The sequence below is a fragment of the Cervus elaphus genome, chromosome 7 (assembly GCF_910594005.1).
Source record: "Cervus elaphus chromosome 7, mCerEla1.1, whole genome shotgun sequence".
Taxonomy (NCBI): Eukaryota; Metazoa; Chordata; class Mammalia; order Artiodactyla; family Cervidae; genus Cervus; species Cervus elaphus.
The window spans coordinates 36,506,626-36,522,339 of NC_057821.1; the positions used below are offsets into that span (position 1 = coordinate 36,506,626).

Here is a 15,714-nt window from a genome sequence, read left to right on the forward strand (position 1 = left end):
GCCTCTCTGTTTCCCCTGCTCTGCAAGCACCTTCTGGAGAAAATTAATTAGCCTGAAGTCAGCTACCCACTAGCTGACCCGTAGGAAACCCATGTATCATAAACACTCCAAACAATTGAATGGCAGAAATGCTGGTGTGCATCTCATCCCCTTGCTGAGGTCTCTGGACAATTCTCTGTCTGGTCACATAGACATAGAGTAGATCAGAAAGTTGGATCCATAAGGATACATTTTTCTGAGGAGTGAGATACCAGTCTTTCCTCCTTTTATAGTAACTATCTTTGTAAATAATTATTTGGCCTTACAAACATCCCCTATAGGTCCCTGAATTACAAAACCTTCCAAACATACTAAGTCTCTATAGAGACTACAAAGATGTGACTGAATTAGGGTTGCTCACCTTATTCAACTGCCTCCAGACAAACTGTGATGAGGGCCAATCTCTCCTGAGAAGTCCATAGGGTTGCTGGGCTGGTTTTGCAGTATCTTTATGGCTTTAGCAGGAATCTCTAGTAAACAAGACAATGGGAAATAAAAAGGTAGAAGGGAAAGGGGAATGAAGAGGAAGGAAAGAGAAAGACAGGATGGAAAAACAGAAGAGTGAAAGTGAATAAAAGATTTGGGTTTTGAAGGGTGAAATCCTATTAGTATTAGAATACCGTATTTGGTAAAGACACATATACATATGATTTAACTTTAATACCCTAAGAGTAAATATCATCTCCTGTTACCTCCACTTTATCTTTTCTCCTCTTTTTCTGAAACTGTCCTTTGTATTAGGAGTATTCTTTTGTTGCTACTAATTGAGTTGACGTAGTTCTAGAGACAAAACTTATTACCTCTTCAGCACAGAATCCAGGGAAATTTTCTAGTGTCATAAATAGACACCCTTCACACACATACAGGAACACTGTCCAGCAAAACCAATCTCTTCCCTCAAAGCCAGGGTTATCTTTGCCTGAGTCCTGTTCCTGCCTCTAGCTGTGATGACCCAAACCTTTCAGAAGATGACAGAATACTCTGCCTCAAACTCATCTATTAATCTCTCCTTTTGCTCCTGCATGCATGCAAAATGCCATCTTTCTTGCAGAAGATCATGGTAAAGACCTGTATGCACTTTCTTTCCAAATCATTTATTGCTGAAAATATCTAATTTCACTGTGTGACCCTCTTAACTTTCTTTCCTTCAGTGTCTATGTATTTCTAGCAAAGAAGATGGTATTTATTAGAGGAGAAATTTGGCAATAAAGGGGGACAAAGCAATTGTAGGAAACATACACTCACTAATAGCCCACACATCTTCATGTATTTGTCTCTTACAAAGCTTATTCCAAGTATAAATTTATGACTCTGGATCAACAATACAGACGGTGATATTGAAAGGTGTCTCCCTGCTTGACCATGACATATAAACAGAATACTAGAGATTTCAGACAATACTGACCCAAGTCATAGGTGTTCTGTAGAGACAGCAAGGAGTAGCTGAAAAGAGGATATTCAGGGTAGATTTAAACCAATCATTCTCCTGCTATCCAGAGTACATTGATTTTTTCCCTCTTTTACAGATTTCAAGTAAGACTGCACTTGAAGAAACCATCCTGCTATAGCAAGAACAATAGCAGTGGTTATTGAATGAAAACAAAACAAATGAAAAAGCCTAAAGTTCAGTGACCAATTAGATTAGTAAATCACGTGTCATAGAGACAACAAGGACTTAACTGAATCTCTATTGTCCAGAAGATGGCTCTCAAGCTGTGCAGAAAGAAAGAATGACATAAACACAAAAATTACTATATTATATGGCAGACCACAGGACTGGAAAAGGTCAGTTTTCACTCCAATCCCAAAGAAGGGCAGTGCCAAAGAATGCTCAAACTACCGCACAATTGCACTCATCTCACACACTAGCAAAGTAACGCTCAAAATTCTCCAAGACAGGCTTCAACAGTACAAGAACCAAGAACTTCCAGATACTCAAGCTAGATTTAGAAAAGGCAGAGAAACCCAGAGATCAAATTGCCAACATCCACTAGATCATGGAAAAAGCAAAAAAATTCCAGAAAAACATCAATTCTGCTTCATTGACTCTGCTAAAGCCTTTGACTGTGTGGATCACAACAAACTGTGGGAAATTCTTAAAGAGATGGGAATACCTGACCACCTTACCTGCCGCCTGAGAAATATGTATGCAGGCCAAGAAGCAGCAGTTAGAACCAAACATGGAACAAAGGACTGGTTCCAAATTGGGAAAGGAGTACGTAAAGGTTTTGTATTGTCACCCTGCTTATTTAACTTATATGCAGAGCACATCATACAAAATGCTGGACTGGATGATGCACAAGGTGGACTCAAGATTGCCAAGAGAAATATCAATAACCTCAGATATGCAGATGGTACCACCCTTATGGCAGAAAGTGAAGAAGAACTAAAGAGACTCTTGATGAAAGTGAAAGAGGAGAATGAAAAAGCTAGCTTAAAACTCAACATTCAAAAAATGAAGACCATGGCATCTGTTCCCATCACTTCATGGCAAATAGCTGGAAACAGTGGCAGACTTTATTTTGGGGGGCTCCAAAATCACTGCAGATGGTGACTGCAGCCATGAAATTAAAAGGTGCTTGCTCCTTGGAAGAAAAGGTATGACCAACCTAGATAGCATATTAAAAAGCAGAGACATTACTTTGTCAGCAAAGGTCCATCTAGTCAAAGCTATGGCTTTTCCAGTAGTCATGTATGGATGTGAGAGTTGGACTATAAAGCAAGCTGACTGCCAAAGAATTGCTGTTTCTGAACTATGTGTGTTAGAGGCGACTCTTGACAGTCCCTTGGACTGCAAGGAAATCAAACTAGTCAATCCTAAAGGAAATCAGTCCTGAATATTCATTGGAAGGACTGATACTGAAGCTGAAACTCCAATACTTTGGCCACCTGATGTGAAAAACTGACTCACTAGAAAAGACCCTGATGCTGGGAAAGATTAAAGACAGGAAGAGAAGGGGATGGCAGAGGATGGGATGGTTGGATGGCAACACCGACTCAATGGACATGAGTGTGAGGAAGCTCCGGGAGTTGGTGATGGACAGGGAGGCCTGGTGTGCTGCAGTCTAGGGGGTCACAAAGAGTCGGACACAACTGAGCGACTGAACTGAACTGATGGCAGAGCAAAGTAAGGATAAGAAGTGATGTCAAACAACGTGCTATAGTGGATTGAAGTACAGCTAGGAGCCATCTAGATGTGAGAACAAGGAGTTTTTGTAGTAACACCACTGTGATGGCTGTATGATAGAGTTTTGAAAGACTGATGGGATCCTAATATGCCAAAATAGGAAGACAGAATATCTGTCAATTCATTTAGGATCATCTTATGATGTACATATCTACTACATCAGGGACTAAAGGAGCTGAGATATTAATATATATAGCAATATAAGGTATCAGTGAATAATCAAGTCTGACAAACACACAAGAAATATTCATTTTTTTTAACACACATACATCTCTCATCATTATGCTGCCATGATGTGCAACATACATTATTGCAGGGTTACAATGGAGAGAATCCCATAAGGATTGTTTATGCATTAGGGAGGATCATTTATGCCAAATTGGAGAGTTTGTAATGATTTTGCAAGGCAACAGGAAATTTTAGTGCAAGAGAGCAGTATGTCCAGAATTGACAAAAAGAAATATTAACCTGTACTGACAGGCTGTGGGTGATGAGACTGATAGCGAAAAAGCAGCAGCCCAGAAACAGCTGCGAATATTATGACACTAAAGGAAAATCAAAGAGCGCTCTGCCAAGCTAAAAGAAGCAAAGGATAGGAAAGACATAGAAAAAGAAATAGGCCTTAACCACACAGACAGAATGAGGCAGACATTAAGAGTCAAAACGCATCCAAGAACATGGGACTAGATGAGTAAATAAATGGCTGGAAAGTCAGAGAGAAGGAAGGAGATAAACGAAGGCTTTGTCCAAAAGCATCTGAACTTTATTTTCCTGTATTTCATTCACTTTGTACCAGAAATCATCAAAAAATGTTAAGTCACTGCAGCAAATCACAAAATAAGTACACTCAATAGTCTCTGCTAGACTCTATCAAATACCAGAACCAAAGCACGACTACCCAGCGATAACAAGCAGTAAGTCACTGGTCACTTTCAACACTTAAATAAGATGTACATTGTAAAGCATAGAGGATGAATGGAAATAAAATGAAAACAACCCATTCCTTTACAGAGCCAGCCTAACCCAAATCCTAAACAAAACGTAAGTAATGCTCTCCTTAAACATGTGTCTATTTCCTCCAAGAGTTTCTCATTCCTTTCACCTGAATCCACACTTGTTTACTATCCCTTCATTGCCTTACTCTCAGCAGAAGGTCAGCTAATAACTACTCAAATAATCAAAAGTGTTCAGTCCTAAAATAATATTCATATTGATGGACTCTTGAAACTGAAAATCTTTGTAATCTCCTGAAAGTAAAACTCTAATATTGGAAGAACTCCTTCTGAGCCTCTTTCCAAAATGCAGGAGATGAAACTCTAGCTACTTAGACGTCTTCTGCCATAATTATAACCTATTTTGATAATAAATACAAGGAAGACAGATGAGGCAATGAAAGATGTTGAGGAAGAAATGCATGGACAAGTGGAAAAGAAACATGCTTTAAAGACAGATCTCCGCCTGCACACCATACCAAGTGTGATGGCAGCCAGGTGGGCCTAATCAGGGGTGGATTTTTCAAGAAAGCTCTATATGAATTGGAACTGAGAAATCTTATTCAATTCTACTATTCAAACATGATTCTTTGATGCTAAGACTCGGAATGACTTGTCCCACTTAACTGCACTAAATTGAAAAATGAATATACTTATTGCATGTTTGAATGTTGCTAAGAGATCTTAAAATTCTCATCACAAGAAAAAATCTTGTAACTATATCATGACAGATGTTAACCAGACTTACTGTGGTGATCATTTTGCAATATATACATGTATCAAATAATTACACTGTACACCTAAAACTAATATAACATTATATATGTAATAGATGTATGATGATCATACAATCACTGTTTTATATGTCAAACATATATTGGTTTATATACATATATGTACAAACAAATGTACACACACCTATATATGGACTCTTTTCTTAAAGGAATATACTTATTTTTGGATAAAGAAAGCAACTAACATTATTTGGGTTTTTTTTTTTTTCAAAGATACATTCTAGCTAGCATATTGTGTCTAAAACCTTATCTCCAAATGTACTTTATGTTTATGCTGATAAAGAGAACGGAAAAGCACCTTAACCTTGCATCATTAACTGCAGAACAGTTTAGTTACAATAGCTAATAAAAACCACTAAATTCTGAAACTATATTGTTGTTCAGTCACTAAAGTACCCTGCTGTGCTACATTGTACTTAGTCACTCAGTCATGTCCAGCTCTTTGCAACCCCATGGACTGTAGCTCTCCAGGTTCCTCCGTTCCTGGGGATTCTCCAGGCAAGAATACTGGAGTAGTTGCCATGCCCTCCCCCAGGGGAACTTCCCAACCCAAGGATCGAACCCAGGTCTCCCACATTGCAGGTTATTCCTTACGGTTTGAGTCACCAGAGAAGCCCAAAGTACTCTGCCACTGGTCATGTAACAAATATTTTCTTAATTCCCACTTGACTCAAGCACGCTTATAGGTGCTTGGTTTACATCAGTAAACAAGACAGGCAGACACGTCCTCATGGAACTTATATTCTAGCTGGGGAAGACAGAAGTGAAGTGAAGTCGCTCAGTCGTGTCCGATTCTTTGCGACCCCATGGACTGTAGCCTAACCGGCTCCTCCATCCATGGGATTTTCCAGGCAAGAATACTGGAGTGGGTTGCCATTTCCTTCTCCAGGAGGTCTTCCCAACCCAGGGATTGAACCCGGGTCTCCTGCATTGTAGGCAGACGCTTTACCATCTGAGCCACCAGGGAAGACAGATAACCCACAAAAAACATGGGTCCAAGTACACTGTAGAGTTATGTTAACAGGTGACCTGTATCTGTACTACGGGAAAAGAAATAGTAAAGCAGAAGAGGTGACTTAGGGAGTAAAGGTGAAGAAAAGGAGGTGATTTAAAAAAACAAGTAGGAACCCACTGAGGGCAGCAAACTTGCTCTCTTACGTTCCAGATTCAAGGTTTATTTACCCTTTACAATCAGGTCTCTTGCTCTTCTGCCCAACTTCAAAAATATTTCCATCCCTGAGGCTTTATGCAACCTCATGCAAACATGATTATTTTGAACATTTTCCCTCTCTTCAGTTGAAATGATTTCATAAATAATTTGGGGGTAAATTGGGCTTCACTGGTGGGTCACATGATACAGAATCCGCCTGCAATGCAGGAGACCCGGGTTTGATCCCTGGGTTGGGGAGATCCCCTGGAGAAGGGAAAGGCTACCCACTCCAGTATTTTTGCCTGAAGAATTCCATGGACAGAGGAGCCTGGTGGGCTACAGTCCTTGGGATAGCAAAGAGTCAGACATGACTGAGCAACTAACAAACTACTTTCTAAACTACACTACTCCCAAATTAAGTAACATTTTATGCAGCAAATTTTGATAATTTTCTGTTTCCAAAAGAACTAATTTCCAAATTATTTTCATTTTTCAACACATTGTCAGTGACTCAAATTGTATAACACAAAAATATTACATATGCATTGCTATTCTAATATAGTGTGATATTTTAAAAATATACACAAAATATAAATTAAATGAGTGAGATAAACAGTCATAGAAATGCTATTATTCTCTTCTCAAAGGGATGAGGACATGCAATTTAACGGCCCCTGGACTAATGGATTCAGTATGCCCACACTTAATTATAACAACCACAGTTGTTTAACTGTCATAATAAAATAATTTCTTTTACATATAATTTAAACCAAAGCTCTCAGAATACCATAAGGGGCCGAGAATAAAATTATATGTGAATATCTCTCTTCATATGCATATGCATATATAAAATTTTGTAATTTCAAATAAGTAATCATCATTAGTCATTTTATTATTCCATCAATTCAGATACTGCAATATAATTCAAACTCTACAATAGATTTCTTTTTTTCAAGGGTTTAAATCTCAGGTCCTAAAAAAAGCAGAGCAATGGCCTATAAGAATAAGTAAAATATAATATGGGTATAATTATATAAATCCATTTGTAAAGAGAAATAACGTAGAGATACAAGACTTACAGTTTGTTGAAACAGAAAGTATACTCATTCAGAACAGAATGTGCATATCACCTGAACTGAATCCAACAATATTATAATAACACATCGTGATATGTTTCTAGTCCCTTTCTTCCTAAGTCTGGTCACATACCTACCTCTTAAAAGAGTGTAAGTAAATCAGCGATACAGTCAGTTGGGGTCCCAGTAATAATATTGTCACAACAGCAATATAGTGACAAATACCCAAGTCAAAGCCAAATCAGAAACTGACCTTTCCCATTAATCATGACAAGGGTCATTCTAAAGGTCTATCAAAATCAAGTATAACTACATTTATAGGATAAAACATTTCTATCACATAGAAACAATGGGTTATCTGATATTCTTTTTTTGTGCCTCTAGAACCACTCTTGATCATTTTCTTTCATGTTATGAACCTCTGGAGAGTGACCAGACCAGACTGCATCCCCTCTGGCTCTCCTGGCCTCTGACTTCTACTAGAGTTTGGCCAATGGGAGACACTAGCAAGAGATTGGAGTCAGTGGCGAAAGAGATTAGTGGATTTGATTCTTTCCTCTGACTCCTCTTCTGCTGGGAAGTGGCCAAGTTTCTTCACTGAAGACTAGAGCCCTGGTCAGAGGTTCTCGCCTTCAGCTGCAGCTATATACAAGTCTCTCTAGAGACTGCAATGTCCACTCTCTTCCTTTGTCCTGTGGACCTTGGACCTAAATGTGTTCATCACTCCCTGCTCTTGCCTGTCTCCAACAGGTTTTGCTATTCCTGTTCAGTAATCCTTTACTCTAGTACAACTTCCAATAACCGCTTAAGTTCATTAAGCTCTCTTTATTTTCCTTACCTGTTGTGTAAATCGTCTTGTTTTTGGACAATGATACAGGTGGTTATGGAGCTGCTAGATAAAGATGGTTCCTCAAGGACATATCACTAAAGTGTTTACAACAGGAGGGGGACATCTTTTTTCCTGAATTCAAAACCATAAATATAAGAATATGTCTCAGATTGCATAAAAATAAATGCTAAAAAATCAATGACAAAAGAATTTAGTAAAAGAGTACGAACTTTAACCTCTAAGATGAATAAGGTCTGAGGATCTGATGTATAACATAGTGATGATGGTTTGTAATGTATTATTGACATTTGTCAAGAGAGTATAAAATAAATGTTCTCACCAAAAATGATTTTTAAGTGGTAAATAGGTGAGGTGATAAATGTGTTAACTAATCTGATAGGAGGAATTCTTTCATAATGTATAGCTATTTAAATTATCATGTACATTTTAAATATCTTGCAATTTTATTTGCTAATTATATTTCCATAAAGCTGAAAAAAAGAAAAAGATCATTGATTTAGATACTTTTTATATAATTTCATAGATATTTCAGCCATTACTCTTAGCATGGAAAATGGGTTTTTTAACTCCAGGTTTTTTAATCCCAGTGGGATTCATTTGATAGTCAGAAAAGGAAGAAACCTTGGAAATCAACCAGACTCTCCTTCCATTTTCAGTTCAGTTCAGTTGCTCAGTCCTATCTGACTCTTTGTAACCCCATGGACTGTAGCATACCAGGCCTCCCTGTCCATCACCAACTCCCAGTGCTTACTCAAACTCATGTCCATTGAGTTGGTAATGCCACCCAACCATCTCATCCTCTGTTGTCCCCTTCTCCTCCCACCTTCAATCATTCCCAGCATCAGGGTCTTTTCCAATGAGTCAGTACTTCATATCAGGTGGCCAAAATATCAGCGTTTCAGCTTTAGCATCAGTCCCTCCAATGAATATTCAGGGCTGATTTCCTTTAGGATAGACTGGTTAGATCTCCTTGCAGTCCAAGGGAGGGACTCTCAAGAGTCTTCTCCAACACCATAGTTCAAAAGCATCAATTCTCCAGCGCTCAGCTTTCTTTATAGTTCAACTTTGACATCCATACATGACCACTGGAAAAACCAAAGCTTTGACAGACCTTTGCTGGCAAAGTAATGTCTCTGCTTTTTAATATTTTAGATATATATATATATATATAAGAGATAAATATATGTAATATTTTAGAGATATATAAATAAATCCAAGAATGATTATGTCACTTATCTAAACTCATAAAACTCCATGGCAAAAGTAGAAACCAAGTTTCCTAAGTTTAACTAAATGTACATTCCAATAAACTATACTATCTCTTTGAAACTTTACTTCTCCAGCACATACAGGCTTGAGCATGAACTGTTTCTATCCTTGCTGTCTCTCATAAATCTATTGGTCGTGTAACTTTAAATATGCTATAAGCACATATGACTTGTGCTTTAGAAGCAAAACTGTGATGGACAAATAAGTGCTGTACCCTAAACAGCCTGGAAGGCAGAATTCAACAGTAGGTATTGACAAAGGGCACATTTTTGCTGTGGTTCCTGAAGACCTAGAAAGTAGCATGTTTTAGAAGTTGCAAAAACATAAACTGAATAGTTCAGCTATTTCTAAAAAGTCTCATTAATTTTATTTCTATTCTGTATAAGTTACACTCCTTCAATCACCAAATAAATTCTCCTACATGACCATTAAGTTTCCACAGATCCTTGAATGCCTGTGTTTCTGACAATCAGTCTCTTCCTAGGTTATACAATTACCAGCAAAGCTCCTTCAGGCAGGCCCATATATCATCCATGAACTCAGCCAAATATCACATACCATATGTCAATATTTCTGCTTAGATGTCCTAAATGTATTTTCAAACAATTTTTATTTGGAAGCTAAAGTGACTCTCAGACAACATTTCGAAAATATCTCCTTTCCTCTGGGCTCTATGCCTGTGTTTATAGATGTCCCTCCATAATTGAACATAGAGGGGAAAATGTACTTTTTATGGGGGTAATTTTTTCTCTTTCCTCCCGATTTATTCATCTGGGAAGAGGAAATGAAAAAATATGAGCCATGGAGTTGAACATACTATAAACTACATCTATTTTTGGCGGGCAACAGACCTATGCACTGTCTTTAGAGTCGAGTGGGAAACACTCACCACTTCCATTTGGTTTCTGCCTCGGCTAGGATTCCATGTAGTCTATTTCTCTAAATTGACAGCAAAGGGCACAAAGACAATATAGAAAACAAAGCAGATGCCAACAGCAGGGCAGACCCAAACTAATCGAATAATACTGCTATAATTTTTCAGCCTTTCCTTACAGGACTAAGCTTGCCTTCAGAGAAATCTCTTAAATTTTCAAATCCTATACACCATCTCATGGCTTCCCCGGTGACTCAGCGGTAAAGAATCCACCTGCAATGTAGGAGATGCGAGTTCAATCCCCTGGGTCAGGAGGATCCACAAGAAAATGGCAACCCACTCCAATATTCTTGCTAGGAAATTCCATGGACGCAGGAGCCTGGCAGGCCACAGTCCATGGCGTTGCAAGTGCTAGTTGGACACAACCTAGCGACTAAGCAACAACAAATACACCATCTCAAAGCAAGAAACAAGGACATTCTGTGAACATCTGAGGACGAGTGAACTGCAGCTCTAGCTGAATGGTGAGTGTTGTTAGGGAGCAAAGGGAGATGACCTTGAGAATATAAGTTCTTGGCTCCTAAAAACAGGTATCTGAACAAACGTTAAAAGAAATCATTTCAACAGGGTGAAATACATGCTTGGTATTTTGAAAATCAAATATTCATTTTGTGTACCCGATTATCAATTCTGTATTACTCCAAATGAAATGGAAAACAGAGTAAGGAACACATATGCTTACTGGGAAAAATCCTTTTAATTTTATAAGAGCCTAAGGAGAAGGGTGCCATAGGAGGCAGGAGTGCAGAAGGGAAGTGAGTAAAGTGCAAAGGGAGAGCTTCTCAGCTTCAAGGGATGGACTAGGTCCAATTCTGAGCTCCGAGAAGGAGAAAAGTACGCCTCTCCCCTGTTTATTTCCAAACCAAACTGGGTCAGAACTCATGGAAGCATCATAACTACAGCCACTCAGCTTCAAAAATGGGGAATAAATTTCTGTGAACTGGCATTTGAAACTAACCACCATGTTAAGCCTGCTTCTATGACAAATGAGTTCTAAATGGTTTACAAATGAACTTTCAGAACAAAACCTTTCCCAGGTAATGGATCTCCTATAAAAAGGCAAACAAAGGGGGAAAAAATATCCCCCAAATGAATTTTCCTATGCCTAGGAAAAGTTACAAGGTTGTAAAAAAAGACAAGTTAAAATTTAAAATTATTCCAAGCCACCAAATCATACATTTTGGGTAAAATAAATGTAGCCCTATAAATGGATGCTTTAACAAAAACTATGCTACATGTTCGGAGAAGGCAATGGCACCCCACTCCAGTGCTCTTGCCTGGAAAATCCCATGGACGGAGGAGCCTGGTGGGCTACAGTCCATGGGGTTGCTAAGAGTCGGACACAACTGAGCGACTTCACTTTCACTTTTCACTTTCATGCACTGGAGAAGGCAATGGCACCCCACTCCAGTACTCTTGCCTGGAGAATCCAGGGACGGGGGAGCCTGGTGGGCTGCCGTCTATGGGGTCGCACAGAGTCGGACACGACTGAAGCGACTTAGCAGCAGCAGCAGCAGCATACTACATGTTAATTTAAATGCCACTGTTCAATAACACCATATACATAACTGTGTTTGAATTTACATAAACATTAATGTGTTTACTGGTAAGCAGTGCTCAAAAAATTTTTTACATGGGTTTAAATTGTGATTAGGTTTTCCAATTTTAGTGACAACATTCTTATCTATCATAATAACAAATCACTGACTACTTGATTTCCTCATTTAAAATTATCTTGGGGACTTCTCTGAAATTGCCTTTTTAGTCATGTGTTAGTTTATTCATGTGTTTATTATTTGCTTCTATAAGTACAGATTCCATGAGGGCAGGCACTTTGTATTGGGTACAGGCACAGAGGAGTTGCTGAGATGAATGAATGAAATGAAACTATTTTCCTAGATCCATCTTACTCAAAAAAGTGTAAATGCTAAAGGTACAAATGGGATATTTAAATCTGCAGCTAATTTGTTAGAATCATTTGAAATTTGAATTATTTCTAAATATCTTTCAATTATCAGTAAGTCTTTAACTTATAAATTCTCTAACAACATGGTAACTATCTTGATCTCTATACAGAAAGTCAGGTTCAACTATACATTTTTAAATATAATCCTATAAGGCAAATACTAAGGAAAACAATTCTATGCTGTTAGGTTGATAACTAAAGGCCAACACAATCTAACAGAGAAAGCTTTTGGCTTGAGAGTCAAGAGACCAAGATTCTCATCTAAACATTTACTCACTAGTTGTGGGAGTTTGCATGGCCATTTGACCTCTTTGAGCTAAAGTATCATCTGTAAAACATCAAGACTGGATATGATTACTAAGACCTATACTTGTTTTAAAAGTCTATCAGGACAATAAATTGTTAGCTAGAGGAAAACTGTTCCACGCATATATGCATAGACAACACATATGGTTCTTACCAACTGCCAGGCATCCTCCTGAGCATTTACCAGCGATTAACACACAAAATCTTCACAAACAAGCCTATGAAGGAGCTTTCATCCTCCCCATTTGCTTCTGAAAACTGAGACTAAGACAGGACAACTAGACATGAATAGTTAACAACCCAAGTGACCCACTCCTTGCCTGCCCCTCATCCTCCTGGTCTACCACATTCAGCTCAAAGCACGCCGGCCTTCTCCCTGGACCCAGAGCATGCAACCCTGTTCTCATCTCAGATCCTTTCCACTAGCTGTTCCCTTTGCTTGGAGGATTCTTTCCCTGATCTTTGTGTGGCTGATTCCCTCTCAATGTTCGGGTCTCCTATCAAAGGTCATTATCCTGTCCTGATTCCTCTAACTAAAGTCATCACCACACCTAGCCACTTCTTTTTCTTCATAGTATCCAAAACCACCTGAGATTATCTCATCTGGTTGTTTATGAATTTTCTTCACTGAATCTTCAATACTGAGAATAGTGTAGGGTATAGAGTAGTTACTGATAACAGGAATAAGTGGACGAGTGAATGAATGATAACATAATCAAAATGATTTTCCTACATTCCTCTTAGTTATTCAAAAAATGTGAATGGTAGAGTGAATCACAGGATATACTGAATGTCTGCTGTGCCATTTAAGAAGCATTTTCAGACAATGAAGGAATGAGTTTACTGACAATATTTAGTAGCATTTCTCAGAATTTCTGCTTTACCGTCAACTCCTATCAAGATAATTATGTAAACATTTCTTTTTTTTAATTGAGTGTGTTCATTTCAGAGAAGAGTTCAGATCTTTTATTAAATCACCCAAGAAACTGAATGACAATATGAGTCATCAAAAACATTGAGCTCACCAAATTCAATACTTCCAAGAAGCATTAAACTTTATATGAAAATGCATATGCTTAAAGAACATTGCACAAGTGACATGCCACACCAACCATGTTTCATGTCCTCCATGGGGAAGGTGGTATAATATCATTTTATCAATAGAGAAAAACCCTGTAGAGGGAACAGTGAACAAATCTGGAGTGTGATATGACTACACAGGGGGTCAGCTTAAAGAACACAGGAATCGCTGGACTCAAAGGATACAGAAGAATGAAAGGGTAAGGCCTTAACTGTTCTGCAAACTCTCACCCTCACTTCCATAAATTTAAGGAAGCTTTCAAAATCTATATATTAAGAAAAGATAAAATCTCAACTAAGAGGATAAAGAAATGAAACCAAGAGAAAACAATACTAGAAGAAATTAGTGGATACCAGGACTGAAATGAATACACAAGCTTCCTGTGGATCTGGACCTTCACCAGCAGAAGGCCATATGTTGACTCTAGCTTTTCTAGAATCCAGTGCCAGGGCAGGCCTTGGGGGACAGAGCCAGGAAGTTCAGGATTTAGAAGTGGCCCCATCATGTACCTTATTAACAACATGGATGAGGAGGGCACACGTGGCTCAGGGCAGGCATTCCTAGTTTTGAAATCCAAGAAACTCTTCTCCCACGGGTCCTCATAAAGATGGTGCTGGCCTAACGAAACAAACCCAACATTCTTACACTAGATCTAGCATTATGTTTCAGAAGACTGTTTCCTTATAAAATTACTCACTGTAGGCTGGGGCATTGCACTAAAGAAGTAATTCAAATAAAAGCAATTATATGAGGGGACAAGAGCAATAAAGAAGTCAATTAATGCAGTTCTCAGCTGGACCACATACTCTTACAGTGATGTGTGTGTGTTTACAAATATACTTTTGTTCAAGTGAGTTTTTCATAAAATTAGTGCAGCAGGGACCTAAAGGTGGTATTCCTTAACATGGACCTGAGGCACAACTGTCCCATGCTTTGTCTTAGCTTGGAATCTTATGCCTAAATTGGAATGGACTTTTAGAAGAATTGGGCTTCCCTGACAGCTCAGTTGGTAAAGAACCCACCTGCAATACAGGAGACCCTGGTTCGATTCCTGGACCGTGAATATCCACTGGAGAAGGTAAAGGCTACCCACTCCAGTATTCTGGCCTAGAGAATTCCATGGACTGTATAGTCCATGGGGTCACAAAGAGTCGAACACAACTGAGCAACTTTCACTTTCACTTTAGAAGAGTTGTGTGCCTGCCCAACAGTATGGAGGGTACACAGAAAGGCTCTCTCTTCCTCTGAGAAGATGTAAGACATTCCTAGAGATGTAATTTTGCATATGCAGATGAAGGGACCAAAAGTTCCCCAAAGTTCTGCAGCAGAGGGTTATGCGTGTATGCTCAGTAGTGTCCGACTCTTTGCAACCCCATGGACTATAGCCTCCCAGGCCCCTCTGTCCATGGGATTACCTGGAAAAGAATGAAAGAGTAGATGGCTGCAAAAAGAGTTAGCCTGAAAACGAAGGTTGTTGTTGTTCAGTCGCTAAATCGTGTCTCACTCTTTGCAACCCCATGGACTGCAGCATGCCAGGCGTCCCTGTCCCTCAATAACTCCCGGAGTTTGCCCAAGTTCACGTCCATTGAATCAGTGATGCCATCCAACCATCTTATCCTCTGTCACCCTCTTCTCCTGCCTTCAATCTTTCCCAGCATCACACCTACTCCTTGGTCCTATTTTTTTTTTTTTAAGTATCAGGAAAGTACCCTTAGAGTAGTTAATCTTGAATAGCAGGCTGTTCTGTAGAGCACTGATTGCAAAATACATACCTGGAGAACTAAATGAGCTAACTTACCACATAAGATCATAAATTAGAAAGCAGTTGAATGGATAACTTGGGCTTCCCAGGTGGCTCAGCAGTAAAGAATCCGCCTGCCAATGCAGGAGCCACAGGAGATGTAGGTTCCATCCCTGGGCCACAAAGATCCACTGGAGGAAGAACTGGCAACCCATTTCAGTATTCTTGCCTAGAAAATTTCATGGACAGAGGAGCCTGGTGGGCTGCAGTCCATGGGATCACAAAGCATTGAACACTACTGAATGACTGAGCACGTATGCATGCATGTG

At 39.0% G+C, this 15,714-nt stretch overlaps 1 protein-coding gene and 1 non-coding gene across 3 annotated transcripts in view; both read right to left on the bottom strand.

Moving 5' to 3' along the window:
- LOC122697542 overlaps positions 1 to 15,714 on the bottom strand; it is a 650,597-nt gene that overhangs the window by 160,502 nt on the left and 474,381 nt on the right. Inside the window, exon 6 of one of the 2 annotated variants that reach the window (XR_006342085.1) lies at positions 401 to 509. The exons of the other annotated variant lie outside the window; for it this stretch is intronic. The gene's annotated coding sequence lies outside the window, so the exon portion shown is untranslated. The remainder of the gene's footprint in view (positions 1 to 400; positions 510 to 15,714) is intronic. 2 annotated transcript variants of the gene reach the window in all.
- TRNAC-ACA lies at positions 5,908 to 5,979 on the bottom strand. The gene has a single exon. It is a non-coding gene; the product is annotated as a tRNA-Cys (tRNA).